The 12,206-nt window shown below is 48.7% G+C and overlaps 1 protein-coding gene across 1 annotated transcript in view; it reads right to left on the reverse strand.

Annotated features, from left to right (window-relative positions):
• The window catches only part of AOAH (acyloxyacyl hydrolase), a 110,403-nt gene that overhangs the window by 12,657 nt on the left and 85,540 nt on the right, over positions 1 to 12,206 (reverse strand). The window lies entirely within an intron of this gene.

Here is a 12,206-nt window from a genome sequence, read left to right on the forward strand (position 1 = left end):
AAATACCAGCATAAATTGATGTGTTGTGGATTTAAAATCCACCCTTCAGGTCAATTTACACTGCTGATTTCTCTGCAACGTCTGGATGAGATTTCTGTAGATCTCATCCGCCTTGCCTCTACTGTAATATGCTGTGCATTTTCAGCTTGGCAATCCACGGCGTATAATGTGATCGTCCTCTGTAAGAGAAACCAAGTATTCTTGTAGATTTGATACATTTAATGGCTAACAATAATGTGATGTAACAGTAGGCTTTCAAGACTACCTCGATTTCTTCAGGCTTATATTTGAAGAAGCATGCATAACCTATAGATATATAAATACACAAATGACAGAGACATAGACATGTAATAAATTTGCATTTAAAGTAATAACAGAACACGATGAAGGGAAGAGTCTGAATTAGAAATAAGTATGTGAGCGTTTCATGGTCTCTAAATTGATGTTACTTGGGAGAACTGTTGCCCTCGCCAAGTCTCGCTGTAAAACCTCAACGGATATTCTGACCTGTGTTCAGAGTATTAAAGATGGCCATAAATTTGTATTCACAAAGAACATCTTTGAATCAGGACTACCACCCCACTTCAATTGATGATTAAATCATCAGAGCCTCCAATACAAAGAAGAAGACGATCGTGTACCTCTAGTAGTGACCTACAATCCACAGCAACAGGTTTTTAGGAAAACTGCAAGAAAATTCCATCATACCTACACAAGGATGACTGTCTGAAAACCATATTTCCAACTTCCCTGTTTTGCTACAGGCAACCTCCAAATTTGAGGAACTTTATAATCTGGAGTGCATTACCCTCTGCCACACAAAAAGGAACTTATTCCTGCAATGTAAGGAGCTGTAAGACCTGCTGACATGTACTGACCGCAGACAGGAAACAAATCCCCAACACACAAGAGGAGTCTAAGATCCAGGGGACATTCACATGTTCCACGTCTGATGTTGTGTACCTGATCCTGTGCAGTAAATGTCCTGTTGCAGCAGCCGCTCACTTCATCATGGAACCAGGGATCCCTCCACATAGCTAGTGGAGCAGAGAGAAAATCAAGGCTGAGCATGTGTGACCACTAGAGATGTGCAAACTTTTCAAAAGTTCGGTTCCACTAATTTGGAAAAGGCCAGTTGGAACTAAATCAGAAGTTCATAAATACCCCTAAGGCCTTAGTCAGACGGGCGTTTTTTCGCGCGATTTGTGGATCGCATGACGGATGCGCATCCGCAAATCGCGTGACCGATGCCCGAAAATCGCCCGAAAATCTGCTCCTAGCCGCGTTTCATTAGAAACGGGCTGGAGCTGTCCAGCACATTGCATTCAATGGAGTCGGCAATACAGCCGACTCCATTGAAAGCAATGCGCTGCGGGCGAGTGTGGGATGAATTGTCGGGAAGGGCTTAAATATATAAGCCCTTCCCTGCAATTCATCCAGAAAAGTGTTAAAATAAAAAATATATACATACTCACCTGCTCCCGGCAGCCGGAGTTCCGTGCGGCCGGCCTGCAGTGGGTGTGAAGGGGGTGTGAGTCAGACCTGCCCCCTGATTGGCTCAGCGCTGTTACAGCTGTGGGAGAGAAGAATGATTTGTCTTCTATATGTTCTCAATGGGGTCGGCGCTGCTGCCGCCGGCCCCATTGAGCGCATATAGTGAAGAGAACAGGAATCGCAGATAGGTGCGATCTGCGATTTCTGTTCTATAATTTATCGGACGAGCGCATAAAAAGCGCTCATGTGTCCGATACCATTGCAAAGCAATGGTTTTAAAAAATCACCGGACGCATGCGCAAATCGCGCAAAAAAACGCCCGTCTGACTAAGGCCAAAACAAGCAATGGAAGCTAAAAGAGGATGACGAGGGAGGTAGTTCTTTAGTGGATGTTGCCTTGCAATGCTGTGGTCCTAGGTTCAAATCTGACCAATGACAACATTTCCATAGAATTGGAAAATTCCATGCAGATTTGAACCTAGGCCTCCAGCACTGTATGGCAACAGTGCTAACCACTTAGCTTCCTCTCCTCCTCATTTTAATTTTGGGAACTTTTGTTTTGGCAGAAAAGAACTGCTTGAGCTTTGGGTTCTTGCTGAACTGAATTTTAGTTACGTTTGACCCAAATTCAGCTTTTACAGGTTCGGTTTGCTCGTGTTCAGTGACCACCTTGGAACAACTAGAGGTGGACACAGAATAGAAACACCAGGTGGCGCTATTTCAACAATAGTATTGGAATATCTGGGGATAGAAACATTTTTAAAAAAATATAACTACACAAAGGTTTATAATTATGGGCTGTATTTAACTATAAATAACATTATTCCTGGGACAATCCCTTTAAAGGGAGTAAAGCTAGAATACATCCAATTATCCAATACAAGCGAAAATAGAAAACTGTAACAGGTAAAGATTACCATAGGTACCAAGGGAAAGCATTTTTAAATACATAGCTTAAAGTGCATCTCCAGTTCTACCACATTTGCTGGCATAGCTGGAGACGGAGGAGGGAAAGGAAAAGTTTATAGAACCATATCGATTTAGCAGCCTTTACTGCAAAGTGTCTGGTTTGACTGGAAATACACATTAAAAGGGCATTTTTCACTGTTTATTTAAATGGACACTAAGGCAGCTCTCACACACGCTGCTTTTTACCGCTAACCGTGGTACAGCACCGCTATTGATTTGAATGGTGCCATGCAGACCGGCACTCGAACACAGCATTTGCAAACAGTTATATGCATATTCACCTTGTTTTTTATGCACGTTACCAGGAGACAGTGGAGGAAAAAACTACATCAATTGGGCCTTCTTGCAAGATGACTTGTATTTTTCATTGGTGCTATGTAATGTACTGAAAAACTTTGAAAAATGTGGAGTGACATAGGGAAAAAAAAGCAATTCCGCCATCTTTGGGAGGGGGACTTGTTTCTACGGTGCACACACTACAGCAAAAGTGACCTGTTAACTTCATTCTATTGGTCACTTTGATTACTGCGATACTTTTACTGTAGTACTATTAAAAAATAAAATATCTTTGGGGAAAAAGAATATTTTCTGCTGCCATTTTCTGAAAGCCAGAATTTTTTAATTTTTTCGTAGACATAGTTGTGGGAGGACTTGCTTTTTGTGTGATGTCTAGAGATGAGCGAGCACCAAAATGCTCGGGTGCTCGTTACTCGAGATGAACTTTTCGCGATGCTCGAGGGTTCGTTTCGAGTAACGAACCCCATTGAAGTCAATGGGCGACCCGAGCATTTTTGTATATCGCCGATGCTCGCTAAGGTTTTCATTTGTGAAAATTTGGGCAATTCAAGAAAGTGATGGGAACGACACAGAAACGGATAGGGCAGGCGAGGGGCTACATGTTGGGCTGCATCTCAAGTTCCCAGGTCCCACTATTAAGCCACAATAGCGGCAAGAGTGCCCCCCCCTCCCAACAATTTTTACTTCTGAAAAACCCTCATTAGCAAGGCATACCTTAGCTAAGCACCACACTACCTCCAACAAAGCACAATCACTGCCTGCATGACACTCCGCTGCCACTTCTCCTGGGTAACATGCTGCCCAACCCCCGCACGACCCAGTGTCCACAACGCACACCAAAGTGTCCCTGCGCAGCCTTCAGCTGCACTCATGCCACACACTGGCCTCATAGCCACACCACCCTCATGTCTATTTATAAGTGCGTCTGCCATGAGGAGGAACCGCAGGCACACATTGCAGAGGGTTGGCACGGCCAGGCAGCGACCCTCTTTAAAAGGGGCGGGGCGATAGCCCACAATGCTATACAGAAGCAATGAGAAATCCAATCCTGTGCCACCTCCATCAGGAGCTGCACACGTGGGCATAGCAATGGGGAACCCATGTGCCACACACTATTCATTCTGTCAAGGTGTCTGCATGCCCCAGTCAGACCGGGGTTTTTTATAAATAGTCACAGGCAGGTACAACTCCGCAATGGGAATTCCGTGTGCACCCACAGCATGGGTGGCTCCCAGGAACCCACCGGCTGTACATAAATGCATTGCAGTGCCCAGGACAGCAGAGCTAACGTCAGATTAAATGGAGGTGGGCTTCGGCCCACACTGCATGCCCCAGTCACACTGGGGTTATTTATAAGTAGACACAGGCAGGTACAACTCCCTATTGTGAAGTCCCTGTGGACCCACAGCATGGGTGGCTCCCTGGAACCCACCAGCGGTACATAAATAAATCCCATTGCAGTGCCCATCACAGCTGAGGTAACGTCAGGTTTAATGCAGGTGGGCTTCGGCCCACACTGCATGCCCCAGTCAGACTGGGGTTCTTTAGAAGTGGACACATGGAGTAACAACTCCGTGTGGACCGACAGCATGGGTGGGTCCCAGGAAGCCACCGGCGGTACATAAATATATCCCATTGCATTGCCCATCACAGCTGAGTTAACGTCCGATTAAATGCAGGTGGTCTTCGGCCCACACTGCATGCCCCAGTCTGACCGGGGTTTTTAATACATAGACACTGGCAGGTACAAATCCCTAATGTGAAGTCCCTGTGGACCCACAGCATGGGTGGCTCCCTGGAACCCATCGGCGGTACATAAATATATCCCATTGCATTGCCCATCCCAACTGAGGTAACGTCAGGTTTAATGCAGGTGGGCTTCGGCCCACACTGCATGCCCCAGTCAGACTGGGGTTCTTTAGAAGTGGACAGATGCATTTACAACTCCCTGTGGACCCACAGCATGGGTGGCTCCCTGGAACCCACCGGCTGTACATAAATATATCCCATTGCAGTGCCCTGCTCAGCAGAGCAAACATCACATACAATACAGGTGTGCTTCGGCCCACAGTGCATCCCCCAGTCAGACTGGTAATATGTTTATGTAGCAAAAGTGTAGGCCAACCCCACACACCTTGCTGTACCATGAGTGCAGGTGAAGCCCATAAAAATTACTAGGATTACACTGTAGGCGAGGGCGAGGGTGATAGAGAACGATGCTTCCATCCGCGGGTGCAGCCTGCGTATTGTTTAGGTACCGCTGCTACGTACTCCCTCACCATCGTTTTACAGTGCTCCCGCCGACTCAGCCTTGACTGGGGAGCGGTGACACAGTCTTGCTGGGGAGCCATAAAGCTGGCAAAGGCCTTGGAGAGTGTTCCCCTGCCTGCGCTGTACATGCTGCCTGATCTCCACGCCTCCCTTGCTACCTGGCCCTCAGAACTGCGCCTTCTGCCACTAGCGCTGTCGGATGGGAATTTTACCATCAGTTTGTCCGCCCGGGTCCTGTGGTATAGCATCACTCTCGAACCCCTTTCCTCTTCAGGTATGAGAGTGGAAAGGTTCTCCTTATACCGTGGGTCGAGCAGTGTGTACACCCAGTAATCCGTAGTGGCCAGAATGCGTGTAACGCGAAGGTCACGAGAAAGGCATCCTAACATGAAGTCTGCCATGTGTGCCAGGGTACCTGTAAGCAACACATGGCTGTCCTCACTAGGAAGATCACTTTCAGGATCCTCCTCCTCCTGAGGCCATACACGCTGAAAGGATGACAGGCAAGCAGCATGGGTACCCTCAGCACTGGGCCAAGCTGTCTCTTCCCCCTCCTCCTCCTCCTCCTCCTCAACGCGCTGAGATATAGACATGAGGGTGCTCTGACTATTCAGCGACATACTGTCTTCCCCCGCCTCCGTTTCCGAGCGCAAAGCGTCTGCCTTTATGCTTTGCAGGGAACTTCTCAAGAGGCATAGCAGAGGAATGGTGACGCTAATGATTGCAGCATCGCCGCTCACCATCTGGGTAGACTCCTCAAAGTTACCAAGGACATGGCAGATGTCTGCCAACCAGGCCCACTCTTCTGTAAAGAAGTGAGGAGACTGACTCCCACTACGCCGCCCATGTTGGAGTTGGTATTCCACTATAGCTCTACGCTGCTCATAGAGCCTGGCCAACATGTGGAGCATAGAGTTCCACTGCGTGGGCACGTCGCACAGCAGTCGGTGCACTGGCAGATTAAACCGATGTTGCAGGGTCCACAGGGTGGCAGCGTCCGTCTTGGACTTAAGGAAATGTGCGCTGAGCCGGCGCACCTTTCCGAGCAGGTCTGACAAGCGTGGGTAGCTTTTCAGAAAGCGCTGAACCACCAAATTAAAGACGTGGGCCAGGCATGGCACGTGCGTGAGGCTGCCGAGCTGCAGAGCCGCCACCAGGTTACGGCTGTTGTCACACACGACCATGCCCGGTTGAAGGCTCAGCGGCGATAGCCAGCGGTCGGTCTGCTCTGTCAGACCCTGCAGCAGTTCGTGGGCCGTGTGCCTCTTCTCTCCTAAGCTGAGTAGTTTCAGCACGCCGCGCGACACCGACTGCTGGTGACGTGCTGCTGCTGACACATCTTGATTGCGAGACAGAGGTTGCGTAGGAGGAGGAGGAGGAGGGTGGTTTAGTGGAGGAAGCATACACCGTCGCAGATACCAGCACCGAGCTGGGGCCCACAATTCTGGGTGTGGGTAGGACGTGAGCGGTCCCAGGCTCTGACTCAGTCCCAGCCTCCACTAAATTCACCCAATGGGCCGTCAGGGAGATATAGTGGCCCTGCCCGCCTGTGCTTGTCCACGTGTCCGTTGTTAAGTGGACCTTGGCAGTAACCGCATTGGTGAGGGCGCGTACAATGTTGCGGGAGACGTGGTCGTGCAGGGCTGGGACGGCACATCGGGAAAAGTAGTGGCGACTGGGAACCGAGTAGCGTGGGGCCGCCGCCATCATTTTTTGAAAGCCTCCGTTTCCACAAGCCTATACGGCAGCATCTCCAGGCTGATCAATTTGGCTATGTGGACGGTTAACGCTTGAGCGTGCGGGTGCGTGGCGGCGTACTTGCGCTTGCGCTCAAACAGTTGCGCTAGCGACGGCTGGACGCTGCGCTGAGAGACATTGCTGGATGGGGCCGAGGACAGCGGAGGTGAGGGTGTGGGTGCAGGCCGGGAGACGGTAGTGCCTGTGTCCTGAGAGGGGGGTTGGATCTCAGTGGCAGGTTGGGGCACAGGGGGAGAGGCAGTGGTGCAAACCGGAGGTGGTGAACGGCCTTCATCCCACCTTGTGGGGTGCTTGGCCATCATATGTCTGCGCATGCTGGTGGTGAGGCTGGTGGTGGTGGCTCCACGGCTGATCTTGGCGCGACAAACCTTGCACACCACTGTTTGTCGGTGATCTGCACTTTCAGTGAAAAACTGCCACACTTTTGAGCACCTCGGCCTCTGCAAGGTGGCATGGCGCGAGGGGGCGCTTTGGGAAACAGTTGGTGGATTATTCAGTCTGGCCCTGCCTCTACCCCTGGCCACCGCACTGCCTCTTCCAACCTGCCCTGCTGCTGCACTTGCCTCCCCCTCTGAAGACCTGTCCTCAGTAGGCTTAGCAAACCAGGTGGGGTCAGTCACCTCATCGTCCAGCTGCTCCTCCTCCGAATCCTCTGTGCGCTCCTCCCTCGGACTTACTGCAATTACTACTACCTGACTGATAGACAACTGTGTCTCATCGTCATCGTCCTCCTCACTCACTGAAAGCTCTTGAGACAGTTGCCGGAAGTCCCCAGCCTCATCCCCCGGACCCTGGGAACTTTCCAAAGGTTGGGCATCGGTCATGACAAACTCCTCCTGTGGGTGAGGAACCATTGCTGCCCATTCTGGGAAGGGGCCCGAGAACAGTTCCTGGGAGTATGCCTGCTCCTCAGAATGTGTCATTGTAATGGAGTGAAGAGGCTGGGAGGAAGGAGGAGCAGCAGCCAGAGGATTCAGAGTTGCAGCAGTGGACGGCGTAGAAGTCTGGGTGGTCGATAGATTGCTGGATGCACTTTCTGCCATCCACGACAGGACCTGCTCACACTGCTCATTTTCTAATAAAGGTCTACCGCGTGGACCCATTAATTGTGAGATGAATCTGGGGACCCCTGAAATTTGCCTCTCTCCTAATCCCGCAGCAGCCGGCTGTGATGCACCTGGATCAGGAGCTCGGCCTGTGCCCACACCCTGACTTGGGCCTCCGCGTCCTCACCCGCGTCCACGTCCTCTAGGCCTACCCCTACCCCTCAGCATGGTGTATTACGAGTAAAGCAGAAACAGAACGCTGTAATTAAATGTGCCGCTTATTGGCCTGTGGTTGGAGGCTGACTTCGCTTACGGAACGCACAGCAGAGCCAGAAAACAATTTAGCGCACGCCTGCAGTGAGATATAGGTGCGTATGACTGAGCTAGTGGAATTCACAGCGCAGAAGCAGTCAAGTGGCCAAAGGCCACTAGTAGACCTTAAGTATTTTGCTTCTATTTTTTTAAATGCTGAGCTGATACAGCAGACAGATACTGTAGGCAGCGTATATTATGTATACTGTTTCCCTCTGGCGGGATGACGGCGGTGATGTAACGGAGACAGCAGAGCCAGGAAACAATTTTGTGCAAGCCTGCTGTAACGCTTAGCTGCGTATTAATTAGGACTACTACCCCCAGCAGAGACGCAGTACACTGAAGACGGTCACAGGCAGCACAAATGCAGTATTTTTCTCCAATTTTTTTGAAAAAGCCCACTGCCTATATAGCCTGTATATCTCTTTCCCTGTACCACTGTCCCTGCCTCGCCAGTACTGGCCCTATACTCTGTACAATGACTGCAGACTGAGGACGGTATGGTCTGCACGCCCGATATACAAAAAAAATTGTGCAACACTGCTAAAAGCAGCCTCAACAGTACTGCACACGGTCAGATGTGGCCCTAAGAAGGACCGTTGGGGTTCTTGAAGCCTAATATAACTCCTAACGCTCTCCCTATAGCAGCAGCAGCATCAGCAGCACTTTCCCTGATCTCTGTCAGAATGCATCTGTGGCGAGCCGCGGGCGGGGCAGATTTTAATACTCGGGTGTCACCTGATCTCCCCAGCCACTCACTGCAGGGGGGTGGTATAGGGCTGGAACATCACAGGAGGAAGTTGTAATGCCTTCCATGTCTTTCTATTGGCCAGAAAAACACACAAATGTCTCAGAGATGAAAGTGAAAGTAACTCGAACATCGCGTGGTGTTCGTCTCGAGTGACGAGCATCTCGAACACCCTAATACTCGAACGAGTATCAAGCTCAGACGAGTACGCTTGTTCATCTCTAGTGATGTCCTTTAGTTTCTATTGGTACTGTTTTAAAGTATGTATCAATTTCTGATCGCTTTTTATTACATTTTTTTCTTGGAAACGGGGTGACCAAAAAAACGCACATTTCCAACGTTGTGTATTTTTTTTCTCTGACGACATTCACCACGTGGGGTAAATAATCCGTTACTTTGATAGATCAGAATTTTATGGATGCAATGATACCAAATATGCTTTTGGTTTTTATATTTATATATTTTTAATTATGAATATGGAAAAAGGGGGAGGTTAAGTTTTTTTAAAATTAATAAAACTTTAAAAAACTGATTATTCAATTTTTTTAGACTCCATAGGGGACAGGAACTTGCAATGCTTTGATTGGTCATGCAGTATAATGTAATATAGTATTACATTATACTGCCATCTGACAGGCAATCTATTAAGCCACACCACAGGCATGGCTTAATAGGCAATCTGCAATGGCAGCTCTGGGGGCTTTCAGAAGGCAATCTCATCCCAATGGGATTGCCTCCCACCTCCCCCAGTCTCCATCCATACAAACCCCAAAGCTCCATGATGTAACTGAGCGATGCTGCACGGTAAAAAAATCGCTGCATGTCCTATTTTTTCGTTTCCTTTGTCAAACACACTGCATGCCGTGCGATGTGAATGTGAGTACGATGTGCTGCTCACCATTGAAATCAATGGGAAACATGTGCCGGTCCTCCGATGGGCATGAAACATGTGCCGAAGGTTTGCAATTTCAAAGAAGTAAAGCAAAAACGCCTTGCACCCATGGGAAAAACGCATATTGACAAGCGTGATATTGGTCCGCGTTTCTCTGTCCTTCGGCTTATTTCACATGGGCGAGCGGGATATCTGGGTGTGAAACCAGGCTTGATATCGCGCTTGCGACCATGCATTGTCTTCACCTTTTTGTGTCAGAAAAGCCTCCCATCACTTTAGTAGTGATCTTCCGCAGATCGGCAAGTGTTTCCCATTGTTTCATTGCATGTATCTTGCACATCATGCAAAGTTTTTTTTCCTGCCCCATTGAAAACAATGGGTGAAATGTTCTGGGGGAACAGCCAAAGATAGGACGGGTCACGTTTTTTTCTTCACACTGCGATGCAGGGAAAAAAAAGGTTAATGTATATGATCCCATTCAGAGAATGGGGTTCATATTTGTGTGAGATGTGTGTGTCTCGCAACGCACAAATCTGGCGCGATTTTCTTGACCATGTGAAGGCTACTTAACATGCATGTTTTATCCATGTAGTTTGTGAAAACATATTTCTGTGAGATAAGGTCTGCTAGGGGCAGATCAGGACTCCTTAGAAATTGTGGCCCCCTCGAAGATTAGAAAGATCACACATACCATAATTTGGGCACTGGGACTAGGACAAGACTTTTCCAGGCGCCGCATTCCCCTAGTATTTTTCAGTCTCTCCCCCTGTGCAGTCCATCACAACAATTGGCTTTTGTTTAAGTGCAGCTGCAGCTCGTCAGCAAAACACCCAAAGTGTACAGACCTGCAGCAGCAAGACTACATCTCCCAGCGCACAAGCTGTACTGCCCCCCAACAGAGAATGTTTGCTCCTTGGTGGCTCGTCATTACTTCTTCATGGTAGTGGCAGGAAACTATCTGGGTGTGAAAGAAAGTCAGGCAGCGCCCGCTCAGCAGTGTACTCTGTGAGCTGGCAGAGGAGAGGAACCAGCATTGTCTTCCCACTCTCTCAACTGCTGGTGTCCTCTGCTCCAAGGTCCGACTTCCCCCTCTCCCCTTCACCAGTTCTGTTATCAAATAAAGCAGGGCACCAATAGTAATAATGATCCCTTAGTAATAGTGTACCCCATAGTGTTCCTAGTAGTAGTAGTGATCATCCCCACAGTAACCACAGTAATAATAGTGATGCCATAGTAGCCCCAGTAGTAATAGTGACCCCCCCCCCCCCCGTATACACTGTTCTACATAGTGGCCCCAGTAGTAGTAGTGATCCCCATATTAGCCCCAGTAGTAACGAGTGACCCTCATTATAGTCCCAGTACTAATAGCGACCCACTCCCCCACCCCTATTGGCCTCTAGCCAGGTAGCATCCCTACCGGAATTCCACTCACCCAGCCTGTAGTTCCAGTCCGGCGGCAACCATTGCTGACCTTTCCCGTCAGTGTTTGCACTGCATACAGGATGCAGTATGCAGACCCTGAGGGGAAGAGGTCAGTGTTCACAGACTCTGCACTGCCTCCAGACCGCTACTGCAGGCCGGGTGAGGTTGCGGTACAGCCGGTGGGCCACATAAAATGGGGTGGTGGGCCAGATAGGCCTGCAGGCCTTGTGTTTGGCATGTGTGCTATAGAGTGAAGATAGGCTAATAAATGAACTCCCAATGCCTAATACTAGAAAAGTAAGGTTCTCACCCGCAGCACAGAGGTCGCCCCAGTTATGGGTCAGGCTAGAGAGATGCAGCGCCAAAATAGGAGACCAAACCAGAAGGGCTCCAAAATCGTAATCCAGTAATAGAGTAAATGGCAGCATATGCGGATGTAAATAGTGCAAAAAAGTCCTTTATTGCCCCATCACATGAAAAGCGACGTTTCGGCCGTGATGGCCTTCCTCAAGCTCGAGGAAGGCCATCACGGCCGAAACGTCGCTTTTCATGTGATGGGGCAATAAAGGACTTTTTTGCACTATTTACATCCGCATATGCTGCCATTTACTCTATTAGTGAATGCCTAATACTAGATCAGACTGTTTTATGAGAACATTTATAAGAAGTATTTCTTCACTGGAAACTTAGAGCTAATTCCAGTGTCGTGACAATGACACCTCTTAATGGACTGCCGGCACGTTTCATACCAAGGAGGCACAAAGTCAGCTGGAAATTGCATTATTTGCATTTCTGTACAGAAAATATGTCATATTCACATCCTTTATACCCTCTGGTATAGTTTATTGCTAATGAACTACATCGTAAGACCAAACACAACCAGAAGAACAGGTTACAAGAAATAAGATCCATTTCCAAAGGGAATACTGCAAGATATTATTTGGATTAAACATATTTATGACCATAAACCCAGCGAGCATAAATAGCTGTAAATTAT

The sequence above is a fragment of the Eleutherodactylus coqui genome, chromosome 12 (assembly GCF_035609145.1).
Source record: "Eleutherodactylus coqui strain aEleCoq1 chromosome 12, aEleCoq1.hap1, whole genome shotgun sequence".
Taxonomy (NCBI): domain Eukaryota; kingdom Metazoa; phylum Chordata; class Amphibia; order Anura; family Eleutherodactylidae; genus Eleutherodactylus; species Eleutherodactylus coqui.